A 12,048-nucleotide genomic window follows, 5' to 3' on the forward strand; every position below is an offset into this window, starting at 1 on the left:
GTTTGGTTCGTAAATACCACAGAAGCCGCTTGCGGAGATGGCTTGCTATCTCCGTCTCTGACTGACTTTGCCGTTCTGAAAAGGCCTGGATTTTGCACACTTTTATTGCCTTCCCCCTCTCCCTTTCTTCCAGAATGTATTTTGAAAAATAGAGCCTGCCTTTATTGCTGCATGTGTTATGTGGCTTTCGTGAAAGTAAACAGAACCCTGAGCCAGACCTCTGCTGAGTTCCCATCTTGGCAAAAACACTTTTGGGCTCATTCCCTTTTGCACAGCCTGTTGCTAACGCTGGAGTTCCTCCTCCCTGGGACTCTTTTGCTGTCTCCAGGCCCATTTGAACAGGACTGGGAAGCCACAGTCATGCCTGAGGGTTTGCAACGTCGGCTTTGGGTCTCAGATATAGGTTTGTGCATATGCTCCGTATTTGTGCATATGCTTTATTTATTTTTATTTCTCTATGTAAACCACTTTTGGAACTTTTGTTGAAAAGTGGTATATAGATATTCGTCGTCATCACCATCCAAAGGTCCTGGGGACAGGCCTGATGTTCGGGTCCTTGTTCTTGGTAAATCAGTGGCTGACATACTGCACAACGTTATGCACACAGTGGAGCATAATGGCTGTGCAGTTGTGCAAAAGCACTGTTGCCCAAGTGCAAAAAATGCACTAAGAGTTGCAGACATAATATGACATAAACAGAATTGCATTATTGTGTGTGTGTGTGTGTATACATACACACACACACACACACACACACACACAATGGCCTCCCTGTTGTGCAACTCAGTTTACACAATTTTTGCGCTTGCACAACAGCGCTCATGCAAATACGCAAACACATTATGTTTCATTGTGTGTGTAACATTGGGCAGTATGTCCTTATTCTGTCCCAGTTGTAGCCTTTGGGGCCGATTTTCATTACATAAGAACAGCCCTGCTAGATCAGGCCCAAGGCCCATCCAGTCCAGCATCTTATTTCACACAGTAGCTCACCAGATGCCTCTGGGAAGCCCACAGGCAAGAGCCGAGGACAGGCCCTCTCTCCTGCTGTTGCTGCCCTGCAACTGGGATTGAGAGGCATCGTGCCTCTGAGGCTGGAGATGGCCCACAGCCACCAGACTAGTAGCCACTGACAGTCCTGCCCTCCATGAATTCATGAATGTGAGCTGCTAGAATTGTCCTTCTCCAGAGCTCAGCCCACTCCAGTGTCTCTGGAAGCTAGATCTCTGCGTGCAAGATGGATGCAACAGGGGTGTAACTACAATAGGGCAAGGGGAGACAGTTGTCTGGGGGCCCACTGCCTTGTGGGGACCCCCAGAGGCAAATCACTTGACTGACTCCCCCAGCCGCGCACCCGCCCGGGCTTCCTTCAGTTGTATTCATCCTCTGAAACTGACATGAGTGTTAAGACTGGGAGCGACCAGAACAGCATGTCTTTCTCTAGTACCATTAAATGACTTGCATCGTCCACAATTTACCAAACCTTTAAAAAAAATAATTCAGGATGATATATATATATAAATTTTACTATGCTTTTTGTCACCACTATTCAGCCTTATTTATGATTTCTTTACTTCATTAGCTGAGCTTCAGTAGTGGTGGGGGGCATTTTAAAATCTTGTCTCTCGGCCCCCTCCAACCTTGTTACGCCCCTGGGATGCAGCTCCTTTCTGGGGCACAAGTGTGTCAATGAATGGGCGGTATCCTGCCCTCCATCTCACCACCCTATGCAAGGCAGCAATATTAGCAGCAGGGCCAGCCTGAGGGGTGGGAGAGCTGGTCAGTTGCCAGGATGCCTACCTGAGAGGGATGCAGAGCTGGGCTTGGTGACTTACTCTTGGTTGAGTGTGGCGAGCCAGAGGGGGGAAGCACTGAGTCGTTAGTTTAACGACTGGGGATGCCAAAGGCAGTCCGCACCCAGAGCATTATTTCTCCTAGGGCCGACTCTATCTGGGAGGGTGAGATTTCTAATTGAATGGCCAGGGATCAGGGCAAAATTGGGAGTGAAGGGGGTGAAACTCACCAGCAGCTGAAGCGGCACGCTGCCTGGTTACAGCCTGCTGGCCATCCTCAAACTCCCCGAGGACAATGCTATGTCATCATGTAATGATACGGTGAGGGGCTTCTGGGGGCAAAATTCAATTATTAATTATATTTATTTAACGTATTTCGATACCGCCCAAAACTTGCATCTCTGGGCGGTTTACAATGAAAATAAACATCAAATCAAGTAAACAATTCAAATCATTTAAACATTAAAATCATTCACATTCCGATCATTTAAAACCCGACATTGAAAATATTAAAACTATAAATCTAATTAAAAGCCTGGGTGAATAAAAATGCCTTCAGTGCCTTTTTAAGAGTTGCCAGAGATGGGGAGGCTCTTATCTCAACAGGGAGTGCGTGGGGGATGCCAGTCGATGGTCTCCAGAAGAGAAGTCGACCATTGCCCTCTCTCGCACAGTATGAGATGATGCCCCCAGAGCCCTGCCATCTGCCCCTGCCTCACCCCCTCCTGCTGCTTGCTGCCATGGCTGGCTTCCTGCCCTGCCACCCCTCAACCCCACCATTGGCCTCCTGGCCTGCTGCTCCTCACCACCGCTGTTCCTCGCCTCCACCACTTGGTAGCCGGCTTGTGTAGTGTTGCTGGTGCACGGGCAGGAGGGTTGGAATGTCCCATGGCTTCTCACTTGAATGGAGAGAGAAGCCATAGAACCTTTCAGTGCGGCATGAGAGGCATAAGAAATGGAAGGTGTGCACGTGCCTCATTAGAACGAGGAGAGAAGCCACAGAACCACCACCACTGTGCAAACCGGCAACCGAGCTGTGAGGGTCAGGGGCAGCAGGGGCAGGCAGCAGTGGGGTAGGAGGCAAGTGGCAAAGGTGAAGAACAGCAGCAGTGGTAGTGGGTGAAACAAAATTAAAAGGATTCCCCAATATCCATTTATGGAACACAGGCCCCCACTGACCTTGCTACACCCCTGAGGAACACAGTAAGAACATAAGAACGTAAGAACAGCCCTGCTGGATCAAGCCCAAGAATGCCCATCTAGTCCAGCATCCTGTTTCACACAGTGGCCCACCAGATACAACTGGGAGCCTACAGGCAGGAGTTGAGGGCATGCCCTCTCTCCTGCTGTTACTCCCCTGCAACTGGTATTCAGAGGCACCCTGCCTTTGAGACTGGAGGTGGCCTATAGCACTCCGACTGGTAGACGTTGATAGACCTCTCCTCCATGAAGTTATCCAAACCCCTCTTCAAGCCATCCAGGTTGTTGGCTGTCACCACATCTTGTGGCAGAGATTTCCACAAGTGGAGCACGTATTGTGTGAAAAACTACTTCCGTTTGTTGGTCCTAGATTTCCCGGCAATCAATTTCATGGGATGACCCCTTGTTCTAGTGTTATGGGAGAAGAACCTCTCTCCATCGCAGTGTTGCCAGAGTTTCATTTCTGTTCTTTCCCACACGGTTATCCATTTCCACCATGTCTGCCTTTTGCCCGAGCCCACCGTTGGTGAGAGCAGTGGGAGGAAGGCCGTGCAGAGAATCCTCCTTCCGCTCTACTGCTCTGGGTTTCTCCTCTCTGGGTGCATATCGGGGTCCAAGGGAAGCAGATTGCAGGACCCCGCCAGCCCACCTGCTGCAGCCAGTGGCCTCTCTCCCTTGGACACACATCTCTGGCCAGGTGGCTTCGAGGGGCCTCTTCGAGACTCATTGGGATGGAGTCCATTAGCCCGTGGCATTGGCCAGCAGTTGCGCTGGATAATTGAGGAATATTTAATGTCCCCCAGCTGCAATTATGTCAGGTGCAATGTGGAGTTCATCAATCAGAGGGAAACAACCCTGATCTCGCCACTAATCCTCCGCCTGTTGCATTGATTCATGTGACCCTCTTCTGACAAAATGCAGTCCAGCCAGGCAGGCAGGGAACATCCTCTCCCTCCCCAGCTCCCCGCCTAGCTATGGAGGACAGCCTGCTCGAAGGTGAGGCCACAGGAAATGAGGGATCAGAGGAGAGCAGAGCAGCCACATCTGCAGCAAAACAGCTGGGGGCAAGCGGAGCAGAGTGGAGTGGGGAGGGCCATCGAGGGCCTTACCAGAAGGTTTGACAAAGTGAACCCCAGCTACCTTTGCACACTGCCCGGCAAACTCGGATTCAGTGCTCATAGCATGATAGCCCATACCCCAGTGTAGGGATTCCCATCCTGGAGTCCCCAGATGTTGCTGAAGTACACCCCCAATCATCACCAGCCACGGGAGTTTCCAGGTGATACTGGTGGGACTATTGTTCAGTTCCTTAGCTTTTGGCTAGTGGATTCAGGGTTCTGTCTCCCACACTGTCTCCCATGCTGCTTAGCCAGAGGCACACTAACCCCTGGACCTTGGGGACCCGGTCCGGTCATCATCCAAGGTCCGGGGGAGCCTCCAAATGGTTGGGACTGGGGTCCTCCGGCAGCTGAGCCACCCCACGCCCACCCTGCCAAAACTCTGCTTTTTAAAAGAAGTCTTACCGTGGCCAAGGGATGGCTGTGGGGTGGGGGGAGTGGAACAGTCCTTTTCCCTTCTCTCCTCCCCTGGCAGTGGTGGGGTGGGGATCAGGAGGGATGCTGGCCCCATCCGTTCGGGCCAGCGTCTTTAAGTAGCTGCAAGGCACGCCTGCACAGTTGTGATCGTCGCAAGGCTTGCAACAATCTCTAAACTGCAAAGGCGCGCCTCGCAGTTGCTTCAAGACACTGGCCTGAACGGATGTGGCCAGCACCTCTCCTGCTGCCACCCCACTGCCGCTGGGGGAAGGGGGGAGAAGGGAAAAGGACTCCTCCGCTCCACCCCTGTGCAGCCAAACATCACTTGTCAACTTACTGCACCAGAGCAGCAGGCAAGCAGTACCTTTTTATGCCCTCCCCTTCCCCAGGAAGCTCTCTGTTCCACCCACAAATATGTCCCTGAGGGTTGCATAGCCCTCAGGGGTATCTTTTCAGGCAGCACAGAGAGCTTCCTGGAGAAGGATGTCATTAAAAATTGCCGTTTCCCTGCTGCAAAGGTGCAGTTGGGAAGTTGTGTTAGGTTGTTCTCTTCCTGAACAGGTGAATCCACCCAGTGTTTACCCATCAATCTGTTCAGAATGTTGTTACATAATGATGCAGAATCATTCCAGGGCATTGCGGGGGGGGGGGGGGAGTGGTGGCTGGAAAGCAAAAAAGTGAAAGAGGTAAGCCTATTTCGAGCTGCACTTTGCCCATGAAAGTCCCTCCCAAACCATTGAAAATTTACCTTAGGGGAACTTGCAGCCCACTCCTAACTTAGAGTCCTATGTTTGCAAAGCATTTGCTGATCTATGGCCCCTCCTCTTACCTCCAAGCAAGAGGACTTCTTAAAAAACAAAGTATATTTCATGCCAATGCATCCCCATGCATTATACAGCAATGGCCAGATCCCCACTCCTCTGAAGCGGCAAGTCAGTGACTGCACCTGGAACACAACTGGAGGCTGGATTTTGGGTTGGCTTCGAGGTCCGATGGAGGGGTGTTGGGATGGTGTCCTGGTCAGGAATTTGAGTGCTTGGGAACAAAAGACCCTCAAATGGCCACAACTTTCCCAGCAGGCCCTTCAGCTCAGGAAAATCCCTCCTGGCTTGGCCTGGGGTCAAAAGGTGAGCCTCACCCTGCCAGCTTTATAGTGGGGCCCAACATTTGGGATGACTTTTAGGGGCAATAAAGTGTCCAGATGCTGCAGGGATGGGCCCCCATTGCAAACTGCTTTCTGTTTGCTCTGGAGCTTTGCTGGCATCAAGGGCTTAAGCAAAGGACGAGCTACTTATCTGTGCCTTTCACTAATCCCCCAAGTCAATGGTGAATCTCTCCAGGCAGGGAAGGTAAGATTGCTGTATCTGGGCGGGGGCAGGGGGACACCCTCAGCATTGTTCATTTGCATGTGTCCAGTCCTTTAAACCGTAACCTGGGGCCATCTCACTACTCGGCAAACAGTTTCTTGAAAGCCTGATGGCCTTGGGATCCCCGCTTTCATCTGCCTTCTTCAACCAGCCCAGCTCAGATTTTCTTTCCCCCCTCTTTTTATAATGCCAGGGCGAGGCATTTAAACTGTTTAAAATTTTTAAATTGGCAAATTATGAATGGTCCTACCATTCCCTGCAGCTGTGGGCAAAATAAACAGGACATCAAGGGGCTTGTTTTGACCCTAGAATGATCATGCCATGTAAATAGTTTTATTCTTCTTGTGGAATAGAAACCTAATGGTCATTACAGTCTCTTCTTTTCCCTGCACCATGGATCTCAAACTTGGGTCCACAGCAGTGTTCCCTGTAACAGGGTCACCTAGATGTTGTTGACTACAACTCACACCACCCCCAGGCAAAGGACATTGCAGTTGGGGATTATGGGAGGTGTAGTCAACAATATCTGGGAATCCCTGTTACAGGGAGCACTGGTCCCCAGATGTTGGTGGACTACAACCCCCATCATGGAGGATATAGGGAGCTGCCTTATTCTTGGTCCATTTAACTCAGTATTGTCCACACTGACTGGCAGCAGCTTCTCCAAGGTTTCAAGCAGGGGACTTTCTCAGCCCTTTCTAGAGATGCTGCCTGGGACTGAACCTAGGGTCATCTTCATGCAAAGCGGATGCTGCTCTTCCACTGAGCTACAGCTCCATCAGGGGCATAGCCACCATTGGACATCTGGGTTCAAAGAACCCGGGCCACCACCCCTCAGGGGCCACCACCCCTCACAGCCCCGACACACACCCCACGTCTGATGTCAGATGTGGCGGGGGCAGGAGCTAGTTTAGCTCCCAAGTGGGGCCGTGGGGCCCCATTTGGGAGTTAAATGGCCATCACTGCATTCACAGCATGGCCAGGAGCGGATCTTCCCTGCCTTAAAGGCAGGGAGAGCAGCTTCTGGCCGCACTAGGAATGCAGCACTAGTCCCAATCTAGCTCCTGAATGAGGCCACCCAGCACCGTTGGGGAGTTAGATGGCCAGCGGCAAGGAGAGGCTCTCCCTGCCTTTAAGAGAGGCTCTCCCTGCCTTTAAGGCAGGGAAGAGCCACTCCTGGCTGTGATGCGAATACAGTGCTGGCCTGAATCTAACTCTCAAACAGGGCCACAGGGCCCCATTCGGGAGCCAGACCACGCCCCCCAGTCTGATGTCAGATGCGGGGGTGTGGCTAACCCCCACGTCTGACATCAGACATGGGGGGGTGAGCGGGGCAGCAGCAGTGGCTGAACATAGGCTGCCGCTGGTCTTGCTCTGCTACTGAGCCCCATCCTCAGGAGAAGCAAGAACAGAAGTTGGGAGGGTTGCTTAGCTCTTCTCCCACTGGTGCTCCCTTGCAATCACCTCCTGAGACTGTTTTTCTCCTAGCTAGTCTTACATCAAGACCACCTAATGGCCCAGTGGGGAAATGACTTGACTAGCAAGCCAGAGATTGTCGCTTCAAATCCCCACTAGTATGTTTCCCAGACTATGGGAAACACCCATATCAGGTAGCAGCGATGTAGGAAGATGTTGAAAGGCATCATCTCATACTGCGCGGGAGATGGCAATGGTAAACCCCTCCTGTATTCCACCAAAGACAACCACAGGACTCTGTGGTCGCCAGGAGTTGTAGACACCGACTCGACGGCACAATTTGCCTTTAGTCTTTACAACAGGCAAAGGGAAGCATTTACAGGGGATTAGTTGCTTGGCTTGGCTCTAACAAGCTCCAGTCCAAATGGAAGAGCACCCCCCCTCCTTTTTTGACAGGATTCTTCATTGCACTGAAAACTGGGGTAACTTCCTGGATTGTACTACGGTGGGGTGCAGGCTTTAGCTAAATCCATCTCTGCACTTGACATGCCCCAAAGGTTATGGGGGTTTGTACTGGAAGACGGTGGAGACAGAGATCACAGCATTTCTTCAGGAAGCCTCGGCAGGGTTTAACTTGAGCTTAGGCTCAGTCCCGGAGCCTATTTTCAGTACAAAGTGAGATCATCATATATGAAAGGGACTGAAGGCATGTGCAGAGTATCTCTCTCCCATTGCTGGGTAACCAACTGCAAGACAGAAGAAAGTGCAGGGTGTTCCAGTTGCAGAACTCCCATGTAACATGTTGCTTGGTGCATAGATACCACATTTACCCAAACCACAGATGACTCTGAATTTAAGACAACCCCCTTAAAAAGTAAAGGTTAAAGACAGGCAATACCTGTTGTGCACCACCCAGAGCCTTTGGATGGGGCGGTCTACAGTATATGTGTAATAAATAGCTAAATCCATCTCTGCACTTGACATGCCCCAAAGGTTATGGGGGTTTGTACTGGAAGATGGTGGAGACAGAGATCAAAGCATTTCTTCATAAAATAAATAAATAAATTTATTCAAAAGGAACAGGATTCTGTATTTAAGATGCCTTTCCGATTTCTAATATCAAAGAACCTGGGGCGAGGGGACCTAAACTTGGATTCAGGTAAATACTGGTGTGTAATGCACACACTGTTTTAGGATTTCCAGACATGTATAATATGAGCAGAATCCTTCCATGTGAAAAGAAACTGCAGCATATTTGGGTGTGACCGATGGATAGTGCCAAAATTCAAAAAGTGCAATCTGAAGCGAATTTCAGGGTTCATCCCAAGGTGACACAAGCAGTGTCACTGGGAAAGACTGGTGTCTCCTAATCGGGGGTACACACACACACACACACACACACACACACACACACACACACACAGATTAATTCAGCATATGGATGCAACAGTCAGGTTTCCCCGGCCTCATCGTCACTCCTGTGCTGAATGTGTGGACGGCTTCGGGGAGCAGTGAAGGCTAAAGTCCTGAGTGCCTGTGGATTAGGGGTGTGTAAGCCAGCTCGATTAGAACCACAGTTTGAATTGAACCAGCCCGGTTTGGGCAGTCTGAGTTTGAACTGGACCGGTCCCAGTTCTAAGGACCATTCGCGGATACTTGTAAAGGGGAATATGGCGAATCGTGTGGTGATGCAAATGGCCTCTACGCATGTGCGTTGGTCACGGAAATGGCCTCCTCAGCCAGCCCAGCTGTTCCAAAACTGGGCCGGGCCGGGCTGGTTCAAATCTGGTTCGGATTTGAACGGAACCAGCCAAACGAGTAGCTCGCACATCCCTAATGTGGACTGTTGGAATCAGGTGCACTGTACAAGTGCGCAAGCTGATCGTTAACTCAAGTGCCCCATGCAGATGAGCCTTCAGGCTTTGCATGACTGAAGCAAATGTTGATGTGTCTCAGGCAGTCTGTAATAGCCCAGAGAGGTGGAGAGGCAGCCCTGGGAGAGCTTGCCACTTTAGGCTTCCAGAGACAACAAGAGAACTGGATGAGGTGACAACAAGCTCCCTCAGTCTGCAAGGATGTGCCTCTTGGGTGTGAAAAGAGGTTCTGGATGCCAAACACACGCTTGCTCTCTGTGCGCACAGACACACACCCTGTCACATCCCGTGACGAGGGCGTCACACTTGTTTCTGTTATTTATAACTTTGCATGGAGTCTCCTTCTCCTCCTGCAATTGGGAGGAAGCCAGTTCCCTGCAGAATAATGGCTTCTCTCCTCTTGGAACACACACACAGCTCAGAAGCAGACTCCCACGCCTGGACCTGCTGCCCTTCCTGCCAGAACAACAGGGAGTCATAGGAACATAGGAAGCTGCCATATTGATGGCCACATTCACATGTAACATGGAGCTCCCCCCCCCCCGCTCTCCGGTCTGAATTCGGACATTCAGGAGAACTGTCTCTCTGCAATCAATGAGACTACAGAGAGGCAGGGGAGCTGGCTTTAGGGGCGTCCTTCTTTTCTGAAGGACAGCACGCACAGCCAATCATGCCACAGTTGAGGGAGGAGCTTCCTCCCTCCACTCTGGTTGCAGGGCCAGCAACTTGCAGCCTGAATTCGGACATACCTCCTTGAATCTCGGGTTGCGGCAACAAAACTAACCGTATAGCCCAGAGATTTTGGATTGGAGTTCCAATTATTAACCCTTGGTTTCGTCGCCATGCCAGACTAGGGAAGTGCGTCAAGCCGGTTCGGTTCGATGGCTCACTGCCGAGCCAATACCACCACCCCCCGGTTCGGCTTGACATGGAGCCAAACCCCACTGGCAGTCCGGGGGGGGGGGCGTTTTTGTTATTATTATTTTTTACCATAAACCCCCTTCGGGTGGTTGCCAAAGGCAGCAGCGGTGGGGGGGAGCGTCCATGGAGGTTCCATCTCCCACCGCAGGCCTTAATAAACACCGCTGCAGCCAGTTCTGTAGCCCTTTTTGGCCCATTTGGGCCTCCATAGGGCAGCACGGAGGCCATTTTGGCTACCGCGCATGCGCAAATGTCCTATGAGAGGCTCACGAACCTCCCCAGACTGAGCCGGACTGGGGGGTTTGAGGGGGTGCCAGACCGAACTGGCCTGGTTGGTTTCGAGGCCAGTCCGGTCTCGAACTGAACTGGGCCAGCCGGTTCCGTGCGCACTCTTGATTTGTGAGCGTGCACGGACTCCTATGCCAGACTCCAGTTCCCCACATTCACATCTGCAGAACCGCAGGCCTATTCAACTGCAGTTCTGTGTTACATATGAATGTGGCCACTAAGTCAGACCAATTGTCCATCTAGCTCTGTTTCGTCTACACAGACTGGCAGCAGCTTCTCCAAGGTTACAAGCAGGAATATCTCCCAGCTCTATCTGGAGATGCCAGGGAGGAGCTTGGAACCTTCTGCATGCAAGCATGCAGATGCTCTTCCCAGAACGGCCCCATCCCCTAAGGGGAATATCTTACAGTGCTCACACATGTAGTCTCCCATTGAAATGCAAACCAGAGCAGATCCTGCTTAGCAAAGGGGACAATTCATGCTTGCTACCACAAGACCAGCTCTCCTCCTGCTGTGGCCTGCACTGCATTCCAGGCAAGGGGATGTGTCTGCTCTGCACGCTTGACGGCAGCATGCGATCAGGGCAGTCGAGTCAGTCTGGTGGGATATTCAAGCGAAGAGAGTCATAGGTCTCCCTATTCCCATTTACAAGGTGGTTCTAATCTGCATCCAGAGCTAAGATGTAGTAATTCTTGCTTCATAATCCTGAATGAAGCCAGATGTTGTGCAGTGGCTGAATAGAGGCAGTAGGGTTCACAGACAGGAAGTGGTCCAAGGAAAGGCAGGATCCATTTCCTTCAGATGCTCAGCAGTGAGTCCATGAAGTCACCTGCAGACTATTCAGCCCACTCTGCTTCTACCCCTCTCCTAGGAGAAGCATCCTCGCTCATCGGCAGAGCACATGTTTTGCATGCAGAAGGGCCCTGGTTCAATCCTGGGCATCTCCCGGTAGGGCTGGGAAAGGCCCGCCCTGCCAGTCTGGAATCCTAGAAAGTTGCTGCTAGCCAGAGACAGCAAGATGGAGTTAGATGGACCCATAGCCTGACTCAATCCAGGTGAGCTTTAAATGCTCATCTGTCCGCTGCATAAGCCGATCAGCACGGAGTATTGTGGGCTCCTGAAGCTTAGTAGGGAGGGAGGAGAGCTGGTCTCGTGGTACTAGCAAGCATGGATCGTCCCCTTTGCTAAGCAGGGCCTGCCCTGGTTTGCATCTGAATGGGAGACTACATGTGTGAAGACTGTCAGATATTCCCCTTAAGGGATGGGGCCGCTCTGCGAAGCTCAAGAGCATGGAAATTGCACTCTCAATTTCACACAGTGTTCACACGTGCAGTCTCCCATTCAGATGCAAACCAGGGCAGACCCTGCTTAGCAAAGGGGACTCTGCTGTTTTGAACAAGATCCTTCCCCCCCGCAGAAAGTCAGGCCACGAGAACGGCCGTTTGCTTCCCTTGCGCTGTCTCTCCCAGGCTCTGTAGAGAACATGGCCCCTTGTGTCAGCAGTACCTGAGCAGGGCTTTGTGAATCGCCAGTAAAAACCAGCAAGGCTTGGATATTCCATCCCTCCAAGACCAGCACGGGTTGTTTTGGAAAGTGGGTGAACAGCATTCCTGCAGGGCTGCCGGGAAACTGCAGCCCCCAGAAGACCAGTATG

This window comes from Hemicordylus capensis, chromosome 3, assembly GCF_027244095.1.
Source record: "Hemicordylus capensis ecotype Gifberg chromosome 3, rHemCap1.1.pri, whole genome shotgun sequence".
Taxonomy (NCBI): Eukaryota; Metazoa; Chordata; class Lepidosauria; order Squamata; family Cordylidae; genus Hemicordylus; species Hemicordylus capensis.